Consider the following 22,357-nt stretch of genomic DNA (forward strand, 5'->3'; position numbering starts at 1 on the left):
TTGGTGACAGCTTGAGAGTTTGGACAGTGGGTTGCAAGACGGGGAGAAGCAATCTATGTATTTAAAAAAAAAAAAAATCCAACCCCAAATATTCCACCAAAGGTAAGTCCTTGTAGCGAAATAATTTTGGCTGGTTGGAATATTAAACCTGCTACTATAAATTTCACGCCTTGCATTCCTAAAGCAGATGCAGGGTGATCATGCCAAAAATTAATTGGAAATAATGCGACTTGTCTTGTGTACTCTATCCAGTAGAGGGCATAGCAGATAAGCGTTGTGTGCATTGGTGACTTAGCGACTGATAAGGCTTGTTTGTAATTGCTTCTGTAAAGATATGTAGCAACATGCTTGGATGCTTATTTACATTTAGGAATGTGGTTCGGAATAGGAGGTTTAGATTTATAACTTTGTTTTTGTCTGTCAATACATGGGAGACTTTTGGTTGTTACGAGCATTATATTTACCAATGCGCAATGTTAAATTGCTGGATTTAATTGTTACAGTACAGTGAATTATTCTATTATTTCTTACTTTTTTATCCTAAGGAAAATTCAAACTTTCCAGGCTTTAGGGCAGGATAAAATGGCTCTGAGCATGTCAACGTCTCAAGAGCACATTATTTTCTTATTGGATTGTATTAACTTTACAGATGGAAATTTGAAGGAGAATTAGAAGGCTTAGGGATGGGAAATTTGGAGAAGAAAAGAATAATGTCTTAAGATTTCTGGAGGGGTTAACTGGTAAGTCATTCTGAAAGCTGCTGATGCTAATTCTCATAGCAAGAGACAGAGCAGACCCCAAAATTATCAGGAACGAGGCACAGAATGGCTAAGAAGGAACAGAATCTTGTGTCACACTCAGACTTGCCAAAGGATTACTCAGGTTCCCTGTCTCTTCTTCTGTCCCATTCTCAATACCTGCGATAACTGGCACAATTTGTCGTGTGTAAATGCCGAATAGGGCGACTTTCCACGACCGAGGCAGAGGGTTGTTTGGCAGGCCCACTTAGGTTACAAAACAAACAGTCTTCGGCCTCAGATGCACGTATTTGGACCCCAAAGAACAACAACATGACATACATAAACAGACACCTGCCACAAGCCCTGTAACCTGAAGGGAAAGCTGGGGGGAGAGGGCGGAGCACAGCGTAATGAAACTAACAGGCAACGGCGTTACCTATTTGGATAAGGTAAAGGAAAGGAAAGGCGTGCGCCCACCTCCTGCCCGCAAATCAGCCGTCTCCTGAGGGGTGACCGGGACTGGGCAGCCACTGGTGTCCTGCCCACGTGCATGATCTGACCCGTGGCCAGGCACTGCCGGGGCGGGGGGGGGGGGGGGGGGTGGTCTGGAATCCTGGTTGTCGGGACCCCCCGCCCCCCACCGCAGACACCTCGTCCCCCTCTGGAGCGCTTCCCCACCAGTTCGGAGGCCTCCACGCAACCCCCGGAGCAGAGGCACCCCACGGGGAAAATGCGCTGGGGAAGGCACTCGCCAGAGAGGTAGCCTCTGGGTGGGGAGCCAGGAGCGCGGGCTCAAGGGTGTCAGGAGACACGCTGTGTCATTTTGAGCTGTAAGTTGTGCACCTTGAGCAAGTATTGCCTGATACGAAACTTGTAGTGAAATAGAGCCGACACTTACAGAAGAGAAGAGACTTGCCCTTTCCTAGACCCCTTCTTGTGGACAGCCTCTCCCCATGCCATGTGAACCACTTTCCCCTTCTTGTGCTTTTGTTTTTAATGTTTAATTTCTTTAGTGTTAAGAGAGTGGCGGGGGGTAATGGGGGGGAGGTGCGGACAGAGAATCCCAAGCAGGCTCTGTGCTATTAGCGCAGAGCCCTAAGCAGGGCTCGAACTCAGGAGCAGTGAGATCACGACCTAAGCCAAAATCAAGAGTTGGACGCCCAACCGACTGAGCCACCCAGACGCCCCCTTTTTGTGCTTTTCACATAGGGGTAATAGCGCTTTCTCCCAGGTATGTGCTCGACTGCAGATCTTGTTCTCATGTCTCCCTTGAAACTTCTGTGTGTTGTTTGTATCACAAGGTTTCTTTACAAATGGACTCCTCCCCCTGGTGTCTGGGTGTCTCCCACGCATGTATGTTGTGGGAATAGATGGTGGTGAAGGACTCTTGCAGGAGAGGAGGCAAGGAAAGAGAGACAACAGGGAGAGAATGGGGAGGGGACATTCGTCATTGAAAAGGCTGTAGCAGAAGAATCTGACCTGCAGGCTTATGGATTTAGGGCTGAGTTTTAGGATAGGTTCAAGTTAATGTGAGACTTAGGGTCTCCAGGGCTCTGCCTCACACCCACGCCCCCAGATCCTATAGGTGTTGCTGTCGCAGAAAGTCGCATGCGTGCCCAAAATGGCAAGTGTCCTGATTTGGCTCCTATATAGTTGCAGCTGTTAATAAATGCCTAAATCTTCCCTCTCAGCTGCTTCTCCTGCCTTCAGATCTTTCTAATCAGAAACTATATTTAATATTGCAAATAAGTACTCCTGTGGTATATCAGTCAGGCTCCTGTTACAAAGGACAGAACCTGTGCCAGCTAGGGAAACTAGAAAGGGACTGTTACAAGGCACTAAATGGCTCTCAGGATCACAGGAAGGACTGAGGAGACAGGTTCCAAGTTTAACCTTCCAGAATGACCTCAGCACTGCTCTGCAGAACCTGACCACCATCAGAGCTATACCCTTCTATAACAAGGAAGCTCTCTGTTAAAATTGGAAGCTACGGCTCTTGCCTTCCACTCCAGAACCTTAACATCACTGTCATCTTCAGGAAGCCACCATGGTCAGGAGGTCCTTGCCCCTGCTACAGCCAGAACCACCCAAGTGCCCTCTGGAAATCATGCCAGCAAGTGGCCATCCCACCACTGCTTTCGACACTTGCAAAGCTAGTGATCAGACACAGGGGAGCTCAATGTGCCTGACTGTGCTTGCCAGCGAAGTGCAGAAACGAGGGCTATCTCTTCCTCCTGCCTCCCAAATCCCATGGAGTGCATCTGAATGGCTGAGCTGTGCTCACATCTGGAACTCCAGCTGCAAGGGCCTCTGGGAAATGACAACTGCATTCTCACTGCATTTCTACAGTACAGAAGGCATTCTAGAAGGTAGTTGGAGTAAGTGTTGAACGTTAATACATTGGATTTGCTACAGTCCCGACAAGTACAGAGGTGAAAGCGTACTTTTATTTGAAGAAGCTTATTTACAAACTACACACAAGAACAAATAGCTTCTTTTCTTCAATAAAAATAATGTGCATTCAGAAATGGACAAATCAGTAATGCAGGATTTTTCCAGTAAGAATTTATAGGTACTGAGGTTAACACAAAAAGGGCAGGGGAGGGTGGGAATTATTTTATTTCCTCTGTCCTAGCAATAGAGGAATTAGCAAAGATCAATGTGTTGTGTCTACTTTCTGCGATGGTAATCAGTACATAACTAGAACACGGAGCGGAAGGGCAAGAGGCAGCTGATTTTACCCACTAATGACATGGAAGCTGGTGGGAAGTTTCCTGCTGTGAAGACTAGAAGTAAGAGAAGGAACAGCCACATCATTAATGGAATGGGTTAAAGATGTAAAGTCACGGCCACCTGCAGGAATTGGGTCTGCACACAGGAGCAATAGAATCAACATACTTCGAGAAAGATCAGACGGCCTGCCCATAGGCAAGAAGCACAAAACAGACCCCAGAGCATCGTCCACTCGGCATTGTCACTTGAGAAGCCATGTTAGGACAACATGGGTGTGAGTGGAAGTCCATCCTTGGGACGCTGCTGGAAAGCAGAGTAGGAAGCGCCCCTCGAGTGTCAGAACTGGGACAACGTACAGGAAAGGAACAGCTTAAAAAAAAAGAATTTCTGGGAACTCAAAATCAAGTGACCAAGAGACTACAATAGGTACACAATCCCAAGGCTTTCAGAAGCTGGAAGGCCACTTATAAAGAAAAGCATAACCTGCAATGGAATGAAAGAGACCAAGGGTTGCAGAAGAGACAGGAAGTAGATAGGACCAGAAAGACCCGGGAAAACCTCACAAAGCTTCATGCAATTTGAGATGGACGGTCACAAGTCCACCTGAGAATTAGAGCCTGAACAGTCAGCCGAGTCTGAATGGCCGCACAGAGTGTGGTTCCCTGATGTCACCAATATAAAGTGCAGGGGCGCCTGGGTGAGCCAGTCTGTTGAGTATCAAACTCTGGATTTTGCCTCAGGTCATGATCCCAGGGTCATAGGATTGAGCCCTGCATTAGGCTCCACGCTGAAGTATGGAGCCTGCTTGAGATTCTTTCTCTCTCTCTCTCTCTCTCTCTCTCTCTCTCTCTCTCTCTCTCCCTCTTTCTCTCCCTCTCCCTACCCCTGCTCATGCACACACTCTCTCTCTAAAATCAAAAAAGGGGTGCCTGGGTGGCTCAGTCAGTTAAGTGACTGATTCTTTTTTTTTTAATATGAAATTTATTGTCAAATTGGTTTCCATACAACACCCAGTGCTCATCCCAACAGGTGCCCTCCTCCATGCCCATCACCCACTTTCCCCTCCCTCCCACCGCCTTATCAACCTTCAGTTTATTCTCAGTTTTTAAGAGTCTCTTATGGTTTGCCTCCTTCCCTCTCTCATGCCAGTCAGAGTGGCCAAAATGAACAAATCAGGAGACTATAGATGCTGGAGAGGATGTGGAGAAACGGGAACCCTCTTGCACTGTTGGTGGGAATGCAAACTGGTGCAGCCACTCTGGAAAACAGTGTGGAGGTTCCTCAAAAAATTAAAAATATATCTACCCTATGGCCCAGCAATAGCACTGCTGGGAATTTACCCAAAGGATACAGGAGTGCTGATGCATAGGGGCACTTGTACCCCAATGTTTATAGCAGCACTGTCAACAATAGCCAAATTATGGAAGGAGCCTAAATGTCCATCAACTGATGAATGGATAAAGAAATTGTGGTTTATATACACAATGGAGTACTATGTGGCAGTGAGAAAGAATGAACTATGGCCCTTTGTAGCAATGTGGATGGAACTGGAGAGTGTGATGCTAAGTGAAATAAGCCACACAGAGAAAGACAGATACCATATGTTTTCACTCCTATGTGGATCCTGAGAAACTTAACAGAAACCCATGGGGGAGGAGAAGGGGGAAAAAAAAGAAAAGTGACTGATTCTTGATTTCAGCTCAGGTCATGATCCCAGAGTCGTAGGATCGAGCCAAGCCCCATGTCAAGCTCCGCGCTGGGTGTGGTGCCTGCGTAAGATTCTCTATCTCTCCCTGTCTCTGCCCCTTCCCTGCTTGTGCTTTCTCTCTCAAAATAAATAAAGAAGCATTAAAAAAATAAAAACAAATAAAAAATAAGTAAATAAAGTGCAATTGCGTTGTGCCTGGAGGGGAAGCAAGATCAACTGCTCTGAAGCTTTGAGTTACTTGTGACCTTCAGCATAGACATAAACTGTTTTAATGATTCCATTAATTTACTTATTTAACCAGGTTTTTTAAATGTTTATTTATTTCTGAGAGAGTGCAAGCTGGCGAGGGGCCGAGAGAGGGAGACAGAGGATCTGAGGCAGGCTCTGCGCTGACAGCAGCCAGCCCGCTGTGGGGCTCGAACTCACCAACCATGAGATCATGACCTGAGCCGAAGTTGGACCCTCAACCGACTGAGCCACCCAGGTGCTTCTAACAGGTTTTTCTGAAGTATCTACTATATGTCAGGTAATATGAAAAACATAGATATGGTACGTTAGGGGGTTTATAACTTTGTGAGGGCCAAAGATAAGTAACGAAGCAATTGCATTATAGTAAGGGTGGCATAGAGGATTATGCAGAACACTTACCCCCCTCACCTGTACGTGGGAGGATGCCAGGGAGGGCTGCCTGGGGAGGAGGCCAGGCTTCGGGGATGGGAGGAGAATTAGCCGGACTGATGAGGGGAGGGGGCCAGCACGTCAGGAGGGAGAGTACCGCAGGAAGCAGGAAATGGCGAGTACGAAGCCTTGGAGGGGAGAGAGGGAACGGCACATTTAAGGGACGCAGACGGTGGAGGTGCAGAATTGGAGGCAGACGTGGCAAGAAATGAAGCTGTGGGCCAAAATGGACCAGCTCGTAAGGGGTCTTAAGAGCCACATTAAAGAGTTTGGATTGTATCTTGAAGGCAAGGAGACACTGTGGGAAGTGTTTCCAACTGGGGCGTGATGCCCTGTGAATTTAAAGTGATGAGGGCGGTGGCACTGGAGGGAATCGCCTGGGAGCAGAGGCAGGGCCAGAGGAAGAGGACTGCAGGTGACTGCGGTCACAGCGAGGTGCTGGTGTGGCCTGAGCTGGGTGGCGGTGGGCATGAAGGAAACGGGCATACCCTGGAGAACCGCAAGCCTGCCAACAATCCTCGGAAGCTTGGTCTCTTACAGTCAACACAACCAGCTGCTTTCTCTCCTCTCACCTCCGGCCCCCTTCCCTCACCTCTTAGCTGTCTCCTATGTCGCTGAGAAAATAGAAGCCATTAGAAAGGATTTCTCTGCCCCTCACCATCACACCCACCTGCGTCTGTGCCCATCTTCCCCTTCTCCACTCCCGAGGCCTCCTCCCATCACAAGCCAACACCCATGACAGCCTGAAATCCTGGGCTGGCCACCTTCTCAAGGACTCTGCTCCTTTGAGCGTCTTCTCTTCTGCATCACTGGTGTCTCATTCTCTCTCTGTCTCTGTCTCTCTCTCTCCTCCTTCCATGATCCGGCTCTGTCTCTCTCTCCAAGCTCCCTCCTCTGAGTCCTTTCACATTTCAGCCTGCCTGGCCCCAAATGGTCCAAGCCCTTTCCTACCTGAGGGCCTGTGTGAAAACTGCTCCATCTGCCTGAAAAAGATCTTGCCATTTGTACCGGGCGGAAGAGTGGCTCCCAAATGATCATGTCCACCCAGAACCTCAGAATGTGACCTTCTTTGGAAACAGTGTCTCTGTAAATGTGACTAAGATGACGTCATACTGGATTAAGGCATCCAATGACTAAATCCAATGACTGGTATCCTTATAAGAAGAGGAGAAGTCACACAAAGATAGACACAGAGGAAAGAAGGCGATGAGAAGATGGGAGGCAGAAATTGTGCCAACAACCACAGCAGCTAGGAGGAGATGAGGGAAAATTCTTCTCTAGAGCCTTCAGAGGGAGCATGGCCCAGCTGATATCTTGATTTCTGACTTCTGGCCTCCAGAACTGTAAGAATACTGTTCTCTTGTTTTCAGCCACCCAGTTTGTGGTCATTTGCTATGGCAGCACTAGGCATAGGGCTGGCTTTTTTCTTTATTGAAACTAGTTCTCTCAATTTTTTTCTTTGTTGAAACTAACTCATTTTCTCTATAGCCCTTGCCATGAGAGGCAGTCATACATTTATTGGCTCATTTTTGTTTTTATCGTCTCTTTCCCACATTAAATTCTAAGGGGCAAGAGGGCAGGGATCGTATCTGTTCATTCACCTCTCTAATACTGGTCTGAAACCAGCTCTGTGTTCAGTAATATTCGGTGAATGAGTGAAACAATGAATGAAAGAATGAATGAGGTATATTTAGACTGTAGAATGGACTGGATTGGTGACTGGCTGGATAAGAGGGGAAGGGGCAGGGATTCCAGGTTTTGGCTGGAGTCAGGGATTCAGGTGCCCTTCACTGGTCTGCAGAACACAGGGAAAGAGCAAGCTTGGGGAAAATAATGAGTTCAGTTTTGGAGTTTTGAGTCTGAGGTGCCTCTAAGGGCACTCAAAAATAGAAACCAACTAGTATCCCCATTTCTGCCTGCCCAACCCCCACCCACCCCTGTTTATTTGTAATACAGCAGCCAGGGTGAGCCTCTATTTTTAAAAAAATTTTTTTAAAGTTTAGAGAGAGAGCATGTGAGTGGGGAAGAGAGGCAGAGGGAGAAAGAGAGAGAGAGGGAGAGGATCTTAAGCAGGCTCCACACTCAGTGCAGAGGCCGATGTGGGCTCGATCCCATGACCTGGGATCATGACCTGAGCTGAAATCATGAGTCAGACACTCAACCGACTGAGTCACCCAGGCGCCCCAGGGTGAGTCTTTAAAAACATGGGCAGATGGCATACCTCCTCTGTTCATCGCCTTCCAGTGGCTCTAACATAGTATTTATTTTGCTTCTTTATTTATTGTCTGACTTCCCCTACTCTAGTAAAATAGATGCTCCATGAGGGCAGGGTTTTTTTCGGGTTTTTTTTCACTACTGTCCAGCACCTACAACAGTGTCTGGCAGATAGGAGTCTTCAGTCAGATGTTTGTTGAATAAAGGAATGAGATTCCATTAGGAATCTGGATTCATGAGTCTGGCACTCAGGAGTGAGTTCTGGGCTGAAGATGAGGATTGGAGGCCATGGACAGATAGAGGGCGCACGAAGCCGCCTCCAGAGTGCCTGTGATCTCCCACTTGCAGGGCAGAGAGTAGAAGAAGAGGAGCCCCAGGGAACATAAAAGAAAAGCAGAGAAAGTGGTGCCCTGGAAGGAGACTGGGAGGCAGCAGTCCGTGTGGCATCAGATGACCAAGGCGGGCGAGCACAGCAGGGGGGAAGTGGTCCATGGTCAAGTACGACTGAGAGGAAGCAGTCCAAGGACAGCAGCTTCACGAGAGGGTAGAGGCACCCACCCAGTTTCAGTGTGGAGGGGTGGGGCAGGGGGGTTGAGCAGCTGGTACGGACAGGTCTCCAGGAAATCAGGCTGAGAAGGAGAAACAGGCCGATTCCTGGAGGAGGGCCAGGCGTCAATGTAATGATTGGACAGAACAGGGCCGGCTTCAGGGCTGAGGAGAAGGAGCTAGCAGAGAGAACTTTGTGGACACAGCTGAGAGACTGCAGTGCCTGACGTGGCAGGGAGAACAGGTAAAGAAAGTGGAGGAGGGGTGGCCTGGAGATGAGCGGCAGCTCACGACAGCAAGGATGCGGTTCTTGCTTACACATCTGTAATTAGATTGGAGTTCGGCCGGTCTAGGTGGGGTACAGCTGGCCTCGGTTCCGGGCCGTTCAAAGTATCTCATTTCTCTGGGCCCAGCAGAGTGTGTTCCTCTCGTGGCAATGGCAGAAGCCAACAGAGAAAGCCCAACCCACAAGCACGTTTCTGGCCTTTGCTGACATCCCACAGGTGAAAGCAAGTCACTTAGCCAAGCTCCAAGTCAAGAGGGGAGGCGGGGACGCTCTGCCCTCATGAGGCCACGGCAAGGCTGGGAATGGGTATTTCTGCTATGGGGGTGGGGAGCAGGTGAAGAATGGAGGCAATAATGCAGCCTACCAGAGGACGCTAGCGTCACCATCTTGATTATCCTCACCTCATCCAAGCTGTATGTGGTACGATTTGCTGTAGCTCCCAACCAGCCTCCCCACCTCCGAGTGATCCTGCAAGACACCAGACTCAGCCTCCTCACATGACATTGTCATGATGTCCCTCCTCTTTCCAAGCCCTGCCGGTAAGATGAAGCCCAAAGTCCTCAGCCAGGTATCCAGGGGCTCCAAACCCAACGTGTGCAGGGTGTTCCCATCTCTCTCCAGGATGGACTCTCCACTCTGGAGTCTAATTCTACTCCTTCTCCTCAACCCTCCCTTTCTCAACCGCTTCATCACTTACCTAACGTACCCCCCCACCCCCCACCCCGGTGAAGCTTCCATGTCTTCTTCCCAAACCCGTTTCTGAACTCCTACAATTAAACTTAAATACAGTGACTTGAATTATGAATACTTTGTTTACGTATTTACTGAACAAACGGTGTTTTCTTTCAGCACCCACTTGTCACACAACTAACGTGGGGTTGACCCGTTATGGCTGGGCGCTTAGTGGAAACCTGGCAGTCTTGCCCCTGAGGAGTTTCCAGCTGAGGACTAGAAACAGGTGGGTCAACGGGTCAATTGCAGTGCGAGAAATGCTACCCTTGGGGTGAGCCTGGGCTGCCATGGAGTCTGTGTGAGAGCACCGTCACAGATTTAAAGGAAATGGAAGGCTTTCCAGAGGAGGGCAAGATCCGGATGATAAGGGGCTCACCAAGCCTGAGAAAGATTACGGTGTCTCAAGCAGGGAGAACAGCATGGGCAAAGGCATGGAGACTTGAAGGAATGTGGTGTGTTTGGGGAATAAGTAGGTCTGTGTACCTCACAAATAGGAGTGAGGGCTGAGTAACAGGGAGAAAACATGGAATGGTAGGTTGAGGCCATCTACTGAAGGCTCTTCTGTTCCACCCTCAGGAATCTGAACTTTAATAGGGGAGGTTAGGGGCTGCATGAGGGCAGAGAAACATATGGGGAGTGGAAGGGCCTCCCCTTTACACCTGTTCTCAGGGCCACCCGAGGTAGTATCTGGCCCCCTTGATGACAACCAGGTGCTAAATGTATAGTGAGAGCCCTGTGCCCTCCTACAGCCCGCTTCCCCCTTTAGGATGTCTCAGCCCAGACCTGAAGGGGGGTCTTGGAGATGGCGTAGCACTTCCCCATTCGCAGACAGCCCCTGGATTCTCTGTCCTAACCACCTCCCAGGGTACTGAACAGAGACTCCCCAGCTGCTGTAGGGCTGCAAGGCCCTCTTTACCCCTCCCCTGCCAGGCGGGGCGTGCAGTAGCCTCTGAGGCCCTGTTAACTTAGAACTGATGACGGTTTGTGAGTTCTAGCCCCACATTGGGCTTTCTGCTGTCAGCGCAGAGCCTGCTCTGGATCCCCTGTCTCCCTCTTTCTCTGCCCCTCCCCCACATGTGCTCTCTCTCTCTCTCTCTCTCTCTCTCTTAAAAATAGATAATAAACATTTAAAAAATATGTCAAGCTCTTTCCTTCCTAAAAAAAAAAAAAAAAAAAAAAAAAAAAAAAAAAGAATTGATCTTCACTTTCTCCCTAATTCGGAAGCACTCTTTTCTCTCTAAACTGAAGTTTGCTTCCTTATATGTTGGTCATGAGCACATTGGGTGAATCCATTACTCCTCTTCTGATAGTACTTTCCATGTTTTACCAAACTCATGGCCTCCCCCAGTCTTCTCCGGGTTAGACACAACTAATCTCTTCACACCCCTCGCCCAAAAATGTAGTCTCTGCAGGTTCATACCACCCATCATCGTGGTGACCTCTGGGGCCATGGGGTTAAAAGGCAGTGTTCCTCTTGAAAGGCCGGCTTCCAGAAGTGGGTTCAAAGCCACAGGTGTAAGCTGAGCAGCACAAAGCCTGAGCGGGCGGTGAATTGGCCCCTCCCTTTGCCGACTGCTGCATCAGATCAGCAACCCTCAACTGAACCCACTGAGCCACAGGCATTACCACTACCTCATTCTTATTTAAATAGCAGAGAGCCAGTTTCCGGTCCAAAATAATGCACTTATTTTATGCAACTCTTTCAAAGTTTCCTAATTTAGAAAACTGGGAGGTATCTTGGCACCATATAACGAAAATGGATGAGGTTTGGGGCCCAGTAGAATTTGAATCCAGACTTTGGCACCTATTAATTTTGTGACCTTAGGCAAGTGATGACTTCCAATGAGCCTCCGTTTTCTCATCTCTAAAGTGGAAATATTGATAACTACCTCTACAGGATTGTGTGAATGTTAAATTACATAATACAATAACAAGTGCTTAGTAAATGTTAGCCTCCGTCCCTTGGCCTTTTCTACTCACTGAGCCTTTGCTTCTTCAAGGGTGGCTCTGAGACACAGGGAATGTGCCCCATCATGGGCATGAGGAGACTGGGATTCTGGTCCCGACTCCTTCATCATAGCATGAGAGCTGTGAATTCCGTTCAACACTATCCTTGGGGCTAATGCGCACATCAGATACAGTGCAGGTAAAAGTGTCTTTAAAAAGGTAAGTACTTAATAAATATTAGAAAATAAAATATTATTGGGGCCCCTGGGTGGCTCAGTTGGTTGAGTGTCTGACTTCGGCTCAGGTCATAATCTCGCTGTTTGGGAGTTCCAGTCCCACAGCGGGCTCAGCACAGAGACTGCTTCAGATTCTCTGCTCGCCCCCCTGTGCCCCTCCCCCACTTGCACGTGTGTGTGTGTGTGTGTGTGTGTGTGTGTGTGTGTGTCCCCGCATGCTCTCTCCCTCTCTCTCTCTCTCTCTCTCAAAAATAAACATTTAAAAAAAATAAAAGAAAATATTATTAATTTTATTTGGTCAGCAGGTATTTAAAGGGCACCTGTTGTGGGCCAGACACTATACTAGGCAGAGACAATGCAATAGTGCGAAAACTAACAACGCCCTCCCCTGCCACACTAAGGTTTTGAGGAGACTGGGTCCAGCGGTCCAGTGCCTCCGTTTATTCATGGGGTTGGAGAATCTTTTCAATCCTTCTCTTTATGGACAGACCCTAGTAGACTTCAGCTTGGCTTTTCAGGCAGACCAGCCTCCATTCTGAAACGAACTCCCTATCAGGCTACTTTCTGAGCTCTGATGAAGCCAGCAGCAGATGTTATGAATTCTGTTTTTCGAAAGACCCAAGTTTGAATAGCAACTCCGCCATTTTCTAGCAATCTTACCCAAATTCCTGAATTTCCTGGAGCATCACTTCCTACCCTGTAGAATGAGCACACTACTCACATGGGACTATTCGCGTGGGCAAGTATCAAGGAGCCCAGGTGCTGAATTATGTAGCAAAACTTTGTTTAGCTTTGTAAGAAATTGCCAAACTGTCCTCCAAAGCGGCTATACCAGTTTGCATTCTCACCAGTAATGAATGAGAGTTTCTGTTGCTCCACATTCTTGCCAGCATTTCATGTTGTCAGTGGTTAGCTATTCTAATAGGTGTGTACGGTAGCTCGTTTTTTATGTTTTATTATTTTTTTTAACGTTTATTTTTGAGAGAGGTGGGGGGAGAGAGACAGAGTGTGAGCAGAGGAGGGGCAGAGAGAGAGGCAGAAACAGAATCTGAAATAGGCTCCAGGCTCTGAGCTGTCAGCAGAGAGCCCGATGCGGGGCTCGAACCCACAAACCACAAGATCATGACCTGAGCTGAAGTCAGATGCTTAACGGACTGAACCACCCAGGTGCCCCAGTGGTAGCTTGTTTATTCTGTGATGGCATATGATGTTGATCATCTTTTCATATGTGTGTTTGCCATCTGCACATCTTCTTTGGTGAGGTGTCTGTTCAGAACTTTTGCCCATTTTTTAGGCAAACTAGATGTTTTTCTATTGTTGAGTTTTAAGTGTTTTTTTATGTATTTTGGATACAAATCCTTTACCAGATATGTATTTTGCAAATTTATCCCAGTCTATTTAACAATGTGTTTTGTGGAGAAGTTTTAACTTTAATGAAGTTTAACTTATTAATTTTTTCTTTCATAATCACACTTTTGGTGTTGTATCTAAAAAGTCATCACCCAGGGGCGCCTGAGTGGCTCAGTCGGTTGAGCGTCCGACTTCAGCTCAGGTCATGATCTCGCAATTCGTGGGTTTGAGCCCCACATCGGGTTCTGTGCTGATGGTTCAGAGCCTGAAGCCTCTCTCTCTGCCCCTCCCCCACTCACTCTCTGTCTCTCTGTCTCCAAAATAAATAAACATTAAAAAAATTTTTTTAAAAAGTCATCACCCAACCCAAGGTCACCTAGATTGTCTCCTATGTTATCTTCTAAAAGTTCCATAGTTTTGCATTTTACACTTAGGACAGTGATCTATTTTCAGTTAATTTTTGTGAATGACATAAAGCTGTGTCTAGATCCATTCTTTCTTTTTTTGCACGTGGATATCTATTTGTTCCAGCACCATTTATTGAAAAGACTGTCCTGTGTTTTGCTTCTGCTCCTTTGTCAAAGATCATTTGTATGAGTCTATTTCTGTGGGTCCATTCTGTTCCATTGATTTATTTGCCTAGCCTCATGCCAATACCACCCCATCTCAATCTACTATAGCTTTATGGTAAATGTGGAAGTCAGGTAGTATTAGTCCTCCAACTTCATTCTTCAATACTGTGTTGGCTCTTCTGGGTCTTTTGCCTTTCATATAAACTTTATAATAAATCTGTTAGTATTCACAAAATCACTTGCTGGGATTTTGATTGGGATTGCATTAAGTCTATAGATGAAGTTGGGAAGAACTGACAACTTAACAATATTGAGTCTTCCTATCCATGAGCATGGGATAGCTCTCTATTGAAAAATCAAATTGTATTTGATTTCTTGTACCAGAGTGGTTTTAGTTTCTTTATTATAGATCTTGTATATATTTGTTAAATGTCTACCTAAATAGTTCAATTTTGTGTGCTAGTGCAAAGAGTGTTAACATTATATTGTACATGATAGAAAGTGAAAGAATTTGCTAAGGAGGAGAGTGATATCATACATTTATGTTTAAGAAGATTGTTCCAAGAGTATGGAAGACAGATTCGATTTGAGTAAAATGAAGGTAGGAAAACCAGTTAGGAGGATTTTTTTTTTTTTTTAATGTGTATGAGTGGAATAAAGACCTAAACTGAGGAAGTGGCAGAAGATATGGGGAATGGTTAGTCCAGCTCAAGAAATAAGGTAAATAGTAAGGATCTTCTTTTCTGAAGGAAGCCAAGCAGACAGACCTTCCAACAGCCTTGTTTACTATTCACCTACACTAATCTTGATATGCCAGGGAAGTAACATTGAAAGACCAAAATGGCAATGTTAACTACCTGCCTCAGCATCCATTTATCCCCTGCCTCTTTTCCTGCCCCAAACAATCCCAATTTTGTTCAAGTATCCTGCTTTCCCACCTGACCGAGTACTACAAGGAAAGCCAACCCTAGCCCAAACTCCAGGGGTGGCCTGATTGGTCTAAGGGTGACCTCACCTGCCTCACCAGGACTGGGTCAGAAATGGGCACATGGGCCAACTCTGGCCAATGAGACAAAAGAGAGAGTCTGCTGAATGGGGTGGGTACGGGGGCTGGAAAAAATGTCCTCCATCCTAAGCAAAAGTCCCGAGAAGAAATAGTCTCCTGACTTGTTCTGAAGGTTGTCCTATCTCTGTGGCTCCCAGAACTTGAATAGCCATATTGCTATCAGCCCAAAGATGGAGCCAACAGTGAAGACGGTGTAGCATAGAGAGAGCATCGCTGAGCTGCCAAATCAAGGAAACCACCTCTCTTCATTGTTTAAGGCAGTTTGAGGTGGGATTTCTGACAGTTACATCTGAAAGCATCCCAGCTGTTACAACTGCCCTTATTCAGCAACTAAGCTAAAGGAAGCTTGCCTGCTATCCATCCGCCCCTCTGAGGATACTGAGTTTTTTGTTAGTTATACCTAACTGAAAGGTTAGGTCATACCCTGGGAGTAAGACCTTGCCTGCTTGTTTATTGCTCTGTCCCCCACATTGGAACGTGACATTTAGTAGGTTTTTAAGAAATATCAAGTGAATCAGTAAGTGCATGAAATACTCAGGAGCCAAAATTTGAATGACATTTGTCTAGCTACTCCCCATTTCCACTCTGTTTCCTCCCACCGAGATTTATCATTATTGAGTCGTGATTGAGTCGTAAGGCCTCTGACAAGTGCCAAAGATTATAGCAAGAAATAGCTGTATCAGAATTGCCTGTGCATTTACTGTATGAAAAGATTATCAAACACACGCTATGATGCTTTTAGAGTTCCTATACAAAGTCTCCTAAAATAGACTTAATGCCAGAAAAAAAAGGCATACCTCCTTCGTTCCAGTAGGTTGTATGGATTATCTAATTGGGTATCCTTTTTTTGCCCTGGCTGCCAGGAAGCTCAGTACCTAATCTGAAGCTAAATCACAGTAACTCTATTACAGTTGACAGTCAATGCTTGCTTCTTTCTCCTTTCTATGGAAAAAAAGCTTTGCTTTTCTAATTTTAGTTGAATGAACTTATTGTGTTTGCCTTTATTGTAAGTTGCTTCAAATCCTTTTCAAAGAGAGGTGTGTATAAAAAAAAAAAAAAAATTAACAGCTCAATTCTAAAAAGCCATGCAGAGCCCGAGTTGGCACCACTTGCTCTTTGTAATAGCCTGGGAGGGCCCCCAAAGTAGCCTAGTGCTTTATCTTTACAAACACATGTCAGCCAGAGCAGCGGTGCTCACCAGAGATCTCGGGAGACAAGGGCAAAAATCACCCGTCATTTTCTACTGAATGGGTGTCTGGAGGACCATTCAGGCTCCTAGCGGCTGGATTTGGTGGGGCGGATTAACGTGGAGAGCCCTTGGAAAATCAGCATCCACCCTGCCTGCACTAGCTATTGTTCCAGAGGTGAGTTGTTCTGTCTAGTTTGGAAGATAGAATCTCTCTCCTGCCTGGTCCCCAGCCCTGCTGGCTTTGTTAGCTCAGGGTCCTGTGCCCTTTCCCCTACCTCTGGGCCACAGGCCTCTCCAGCCAGCCCTCCGTGCCAACTGGCAGAGGGTGCTCTTGTATAGCAGATCTGACTCCCTCCCCACGAATGAGCTCCTGGTGCCTTCCTGTTCCAGCCAGACTGCCTCCACCAGCTGGGGGCCCTGAAACGCTCACTTGGGGCAAACTGGCCTAGATCGTGCCCCAAAACCACTGCCCAGCGGGCCTCAGTCCCCTTCAAGCTTGTGTGCCTCTCTCTGCACCCCAGATTCCCCGCAGGTAGAACAGAATGAGGCTGTTTATGGGGGACAGAGTTTGGTTTGCTGATATCATATGTGAGTGTTGGCGGGGGTGGCGGAGGGGTGGAGGGGTGGGGGGAGAGAGAGAGGAAGCGCGCATGCGCAAAGGCACACTGCCCTCTCCGAGCTCTGCAATAATAGATTTCATGATTTAATTGGAAATTTAGTAAATCTGCTAAAACATTTAGTGGTTTAAATTTTTCCTGTTCTGCAAAGAAACAAAGGCTTCTGGTTTACCCTGTGTCTTTCAACAACTTTAATTTCATTTGTAAATTGCGGATGGAAGTAGCATTTCCACTCGATTGCATACTGGGCATTAAGAAGACAAAAACCTTCATTGTTTGCAGCCCTTGGGGTTTTTTTTCAGACATTAAGCTGTAGGTGGCATTCTTTATACTTGACATCAGAGCACTTTTGTCAGGCGTTTAGTTGACAGGATTTACTGCCAGCCCATCCTAGGTGTGGGAAGCAGAGAAAACAAGAAAATACTTCGTTCAGGTGGGCAGAGAGAGGAGTGCACAGGCCCATCAACCCGATCCGGGAACCGCTGCTTTTCAAACTGTGTAATTAAAGATCTTTAGAGTTCTTCGAAGGGAATTAATTAGTAGAGAAAGGCGGTTTTGTTTACAGTCTTCATCATCAACATAATCAAAAGCCAGCCTAGATACTGGTGGCAAATTGGACTGGATTCTTCAAAGCCAAGGGTGCTTCGTGCAGAGCTTGTTTTCAGAGGTCTGTTCCATCCGTGCATGCGTTAACTTGCCCTTGGGCGGAGGGGAAAAGAGAGGGGGAGCAGCGCACTGGGGAGGGGAAGGGGAGAGGTACTCTGTATAGTCAAAACATCGGTGGCCCGAGTGGAGTTCCCATCACCAATACCCACCTGTGTGCGGTGTGTTGGCAGGTTGGGATTAGTCTTTAGGCTCACCTGTCCAGATGGTTTGTCCACGGGTGACTGTGTTTTCAGGCCCAGACCAGTGCACCTGGGAAGCCCTAAAGAAACCATCTGGTAATGGTAAAGAAACCAGTATACTGGCCTGGTGATATCAGAATACCTGGAATACTTCATAATAAATGCAGATGGCTGGGTTCCACTCAGACCTACTGACCCAGAGCCTCCTGGGGTGGGACTCAGGAATCTATGTTATTAAGTCACTACCCAGGTGCTTCTGTTATGCAGCCAGGTTTGATGTGCAGAAGGACTGGTCTAAGCCATTAGGTGGTCTTTTAGTGAAAGGGCATGAGCATGAAGAGGGGAGAAGGGCAGGGGGACCCAGGAACATTACCCTGGGCCAGAAAAGGCCCATCACAGGGTGTTAGACCCATGGCCTCTGTATATAGACTGAAGCTTGTGGGAAGCAGGGTCACTCTTGGCAAAGTGCAAACAAACCCTCACCTTGAACGATCATCCTGTAAACTCAGCTTGAGCAATGGAGGCCATTTTCCAAGCCAAGAGAGACTCTAGGGCAGCTACAGCCCTATCGTTCCCCTTCCCTCCCAAATCTCAGTTCATGGTGCCATGGAGTGTTTGCAAGGAACAGCAGACTGAAGGGAGGGGCGGAGTTGGTCAAAAGATTATCCAACTTGTGAGAAGTGGGTCTCAGTCGGAACTGGGTTTTATAGGCCCAGTTTTACCAGATGACCTTGGTGGTAATATTCCAGACTCTATCTTGCCCAAGCATGAGAAGAGTTCAGAGACATCTCCCTCAGCTGTCCCAGATTGTGTCTTTACTCTGCAATCCATACGTACCATTTAACCCTCAGAGGACATCTAGGCCTCGCCTTTTACTTTAGTTTCATTTTCAATGGGAAGTTTATATTGTAGGGGTGCCTGGCTGGCTCATTTGGAAGAGCATGTGACTCTTGATCTCCGGGTCGTTGAGTTCAAGCCTCATTTTCTTAAAAAAAAGTTTATGTTGTAAAAGTATGTGTATATGTGTGTGTGTGTGTATATATATATATATATATTTTTTTTTTTTTTTTTTAAATGAGTAGTGGTGTTCAGAGTGAGGAGTGAAAGCTCTCTATGTAATCTTACCCTTCAGAGATAATCCCTTGTTTTCAAGATGTGGACACTACTGTTGGGAGAGGTGAAACCAATGATTCTGTGGCAGAGCAAGGACAGGGGTCCGTGATCCCTCTGTCCAATGCTCTTTCCACCTACTCCTCTTCGAAGGATGCCTCTACCAGCACCCCAGGTCCTCAGAAACTTTTTGATGCCATCGATAAGGAGGTGACTGACTCATTCCTCACGCATCAGTAAAGGTGATCGCACACTTTTCTGGAAGCCTGAAGCCATGCCTCCAAACTCGATTCTTCCGGATTGTAGGAAACACACCCCGTGGCTGATTCGTCCTCCGCTCCTCTGGCTTTGCATCCATCAGTCTTTCTTCACAAGGCTTCACTTTTCAGAACCAGGTTCCCAGAGGTTATAGATTCGCAACAAAGAAAGAAGAACTGAGCATTCTCGGTAAGGTTGGGTCGGCTGGGGTCTTGTAAGCAGATCAGCCGTGGCCATCTTGGAAAATGCCCCAGGGAGAGAGCAAACAGGAGAAGCAGGCAGTGCTAGGGTCCCCTCGCAGAGCCCACAATGCTGTGCTCTAAGAGTTCCCCTAAAGGCCTTTTCACTTTGTCCCGGTATTCCTGGGGATGGAAGCCTGCCTGTGGTTGTCATATCCTTCTCCCACCACCATCTGGCGATGGGGTAGGGAGGGGGTGGGGTGTAGAATTACATATCCTCAGCTCCCCCGTAACAGGGGCCAGGGGCGGGAGGGGAGGGGTGGGCATCCAGAAGCAGTGTGGTTATCTTGAGCGGCTTTCAACAACAGTAGCAAAGTGAAGTTTATGCCTCAGGATGTGTTTGTTTTCTTCAGTAGGGCCCCACGGACAGTCATGCTCGGCCCAGTTGTCCATATGTGCAGAGGTATCACAGGACAATAACAACTTTCATGACATAACCTGTCAGTTACGAAGCATCAAGCAGGTGCCGGCCACCAGGCTAGGTGCTTTACACAAATCATCTCATCTGATCTACTCTAGCAGAGGGCTCTGTTACCGTCTCCATTTAGAGATGAAGCAGTCGAGAGTCAGAGAGACTAGCTGCCCAGAGAGTCAGGTTTCCAACCCAAGTTGATTTCGTTGCAAAGGCTGACAATGTACAAAATGAAAATGCAGGCCCGATGTCAAATCTTAGCCCATGCCTTCCACAGCCTGAGACAAAGCTGAGGGAAGAAGACAAGGTCAACTCAAGTGAGGACTGGCTTCCCCACCCCACCCCACCCCCTTATGCCAACAAGTGGCCGCTGAGCAAGGCTGCCCTCTTGTTGTCGTGGGTGGAACTTTGGGGGACACCGTGTTACCTGAACACAGGATAACTACACGTTCCCCTGGAGCCAGGAATCTGTTATCCTACCTGGCTGATTTATTTATTTTATGTTTAATCCCTTTTTCCCCTAGAAAAATGATCTCCTCCTCTTTCAAAACCCTTTGCCAATAGTTCTGTTGACTGCAGTGACGTGTAAGTGACCACAGCAATTGATAAAGAATGAAGGCTTCCGTCAGATGTCAGAGTGCAGAGGGAAGCCGAGGTGGCACTAATCAGGAGGGATGCCCAAGGTGGCTGAGAGCCCAGAGTGTGCTTTCTTTTCCTTTCACCATTTTAAAATTCATGCCAGTGAAGCCAGGTTCATGGTGCACCCCTCTGAGAAACCCCTTGCTTCTTAAGCTTAGTCTGCATTTGCCGTGCCATTGTTGGAAGAGACCTTAATTTTCATTCTTTTCTCTTCTCTGGGCCCCTCCTTCTCTCCCTCCTCCCCAAATGTTTTAGCATCTGTTAATCCCAGTTGGAAACCTTAGCAGATAAAAGTCGTGTTCTGTGTAGATTGCTTCCAGAACAAATAGGGGGTGGTAGATAATTTAGCATTCAGTTTCAGGAGAGCTTAGGGTGGGGGCTGTAGAGGCCAGCACCTCTTCCTTCTAAGACATCCAGTAAAAGCAAAAGCAAAGTAATTCCCAAGCTCAGATGGAATGTATGTAGATCAGGTTCATTTCCAGAACGGCCGCTGCCTGCATTTAGGTGATATTAGAAGCCACCATGACAGCAAAGTAGTTTTATGCATAGCGGCTTAGCGAACACTCTGAGAACTAGTTTAGTGAAGCTATCAGGTTGAAAAATACCAAGTCACAAAGTTTTAATGAAACTAAGTGTGGATCAACGTATCATAAAGAGCATCCAGGACGACTTAAAAGATCCATGGGTGGAAATTAGAATGGATCTTCGGGATTTGTTTGGCAAAGCCCGTCTATTTTGACCTTTTTTCCGTTTCATATTAAGGCTACTGAAAGTGTGTTTTGTTCGGCTCGGGCTGAAGGAGGACAGCAGCTACTGGGGCTGTTACACCAAGGCTGTCACTGAAGTTTAGCAGCAGTAATTGACTGATAAGGGCTGGGCATCAAATAGCAGAGAGAAAGGCCATCGCAGATTTTCTTGCTTTATTTCTCTCTGCACTTCATTTACATCTTAAGCCATATTGGTGATCCAGATTTGAATAAAGCCACAGCTTAAGCCGCGATTAGATCTCAATAGCTTGGATTTTCTATGAAATTGCTGCATTTTTACTAGATGTATTTAGAAATACTGGTGAAAACTGACACCTTGGGTAACTTTATCATTTAAAATGGTGCTTTGGGTGGATAAAAAAAAAAAAAAAAAAAAAAAAAACACCACTAAAATGGGGGTATTAGTCGCCAGGCCTTTGACTCAAGCAGTGTCAGGGGTTAGAATTATACAAAAGCCAGCTGAGCACGATGTGGGCAAGAAAGAATGCAGATAACTCAACCCACCACCTTCCCCTAAGCCCACTCTCCCCAAAAATGTTAATCGAAGCAGTGATCCCATAACCTGAAGAAAAATAAGGAAGGCAAAAGGAATGTATAATGCAACAAGGAGCTTTTTTAATGCTGAGATTTTTTTTTTTTAATCATGAAGCAATATTTTTAACTCTAAGGTTAACCTGCTAATCCTTAAGCTGGTGATATGACAGTGTCAAATGTGATGGGATTTTGTGATTCTCATTATTGTTATGTATTGTTCTTTCCGTGGCATTCCATATTAATATTTATAAATGCCCTTTTTATAGAACCAGGAGGCCCAAAACCCATTATTAAATTTTTAAAATGGACAAACCTCGCATCCAATATAGTTGATTACAATTTAGAACAAAAAGGATTTCGGTAGTAATCCACTTCTGGTTTCTCGTTGTTGTTGATTTTGTGTGGACAGCAGAGTTCCTGATGTTATTTGAACTAACAACGACAGCAACAAAAACCCTACCGTTTGCCCAAAGTAGCATCCAAATGACAGAGAATAACAGAATATTGATTCTGCTTCACAAGAAGGAGGTGAAAGGCACCAAAAGCAGATAAGAGGGCACAGTGGAGAAAAGGTGTGCGTTTAAAACGCTTAAGTCACCCACCCCGAGCAAGGGCAAAATGAAAGAATTGATTTAAATTTGAAAATAGAGGGAGGTGGTTCATTCAGTTGTTTTCAAGTGCCTCATTTTACTTGACAAGTGGCCTCTGAAGGGTTCAGTAGGCATCCTTGTGTGTGAAAGAGGAAGTCTTTGTAATAAAGAGAGGCAAATCAATCATCCCAGAGCCTAACCCTAGAGGAGAGTCAAAATCGACAGCCCATCTACCCAGTGCACTCTCCTTTCAGCACCATGGGATGCAAGTAAACATCCCTTAGAGTCAAAAAGGAAGGAAAAGTCTCTCAGCTCAGGGACCTTACTATGTCTCAGCTCTGAGTAGCCA

At 46.6% G+C, this 22,357-nt stretch overlaps 1 protein-coding gene across 1 annotated transcript in view; it reads left to right on the plus strand.

Moving 5' to 3' along the window:
* Nucleotides 1–22,068, plus strand: part of TMEM260 (transmembrane protein 260) — a 101,112-nt gene extending 79,044 nt beyond the window's left edge. The window contains exons 16-19 of the transcript XR_013556102.2: nucleotides 9,755–9,863; nucleotides 11,638–11,803; nucleotides 18,592–19,016; nucleotides 21,828–22,068. The gene's annotated coding sequence lies outside the window, so the exon portion shown is untranslated. The remainder of the gene's footprint in view (nucleotides 1–9,754; nucleotides 9,864–11,637; nucleotides 11,804–18,591; nucleotides 19,017–21,827) is intronic.
* Nucleotides 22,069–22,357: the final 289 nt, after the last annotated feature.

Source organism: Panthera onca, chromosome B3, assembly GCF_046562875.1.
Source record: "Panthera onca isolate mPanOnc1 chromosome B3, mPanOnc1 haplotype 2, whole genome shotgun sequence".
Classification (NCBI taxonomy): Eukaryota; Metazoa; Chordata; class Mammalia; order Carnivora; family Felidae; genus Panthera; species Panthera onca.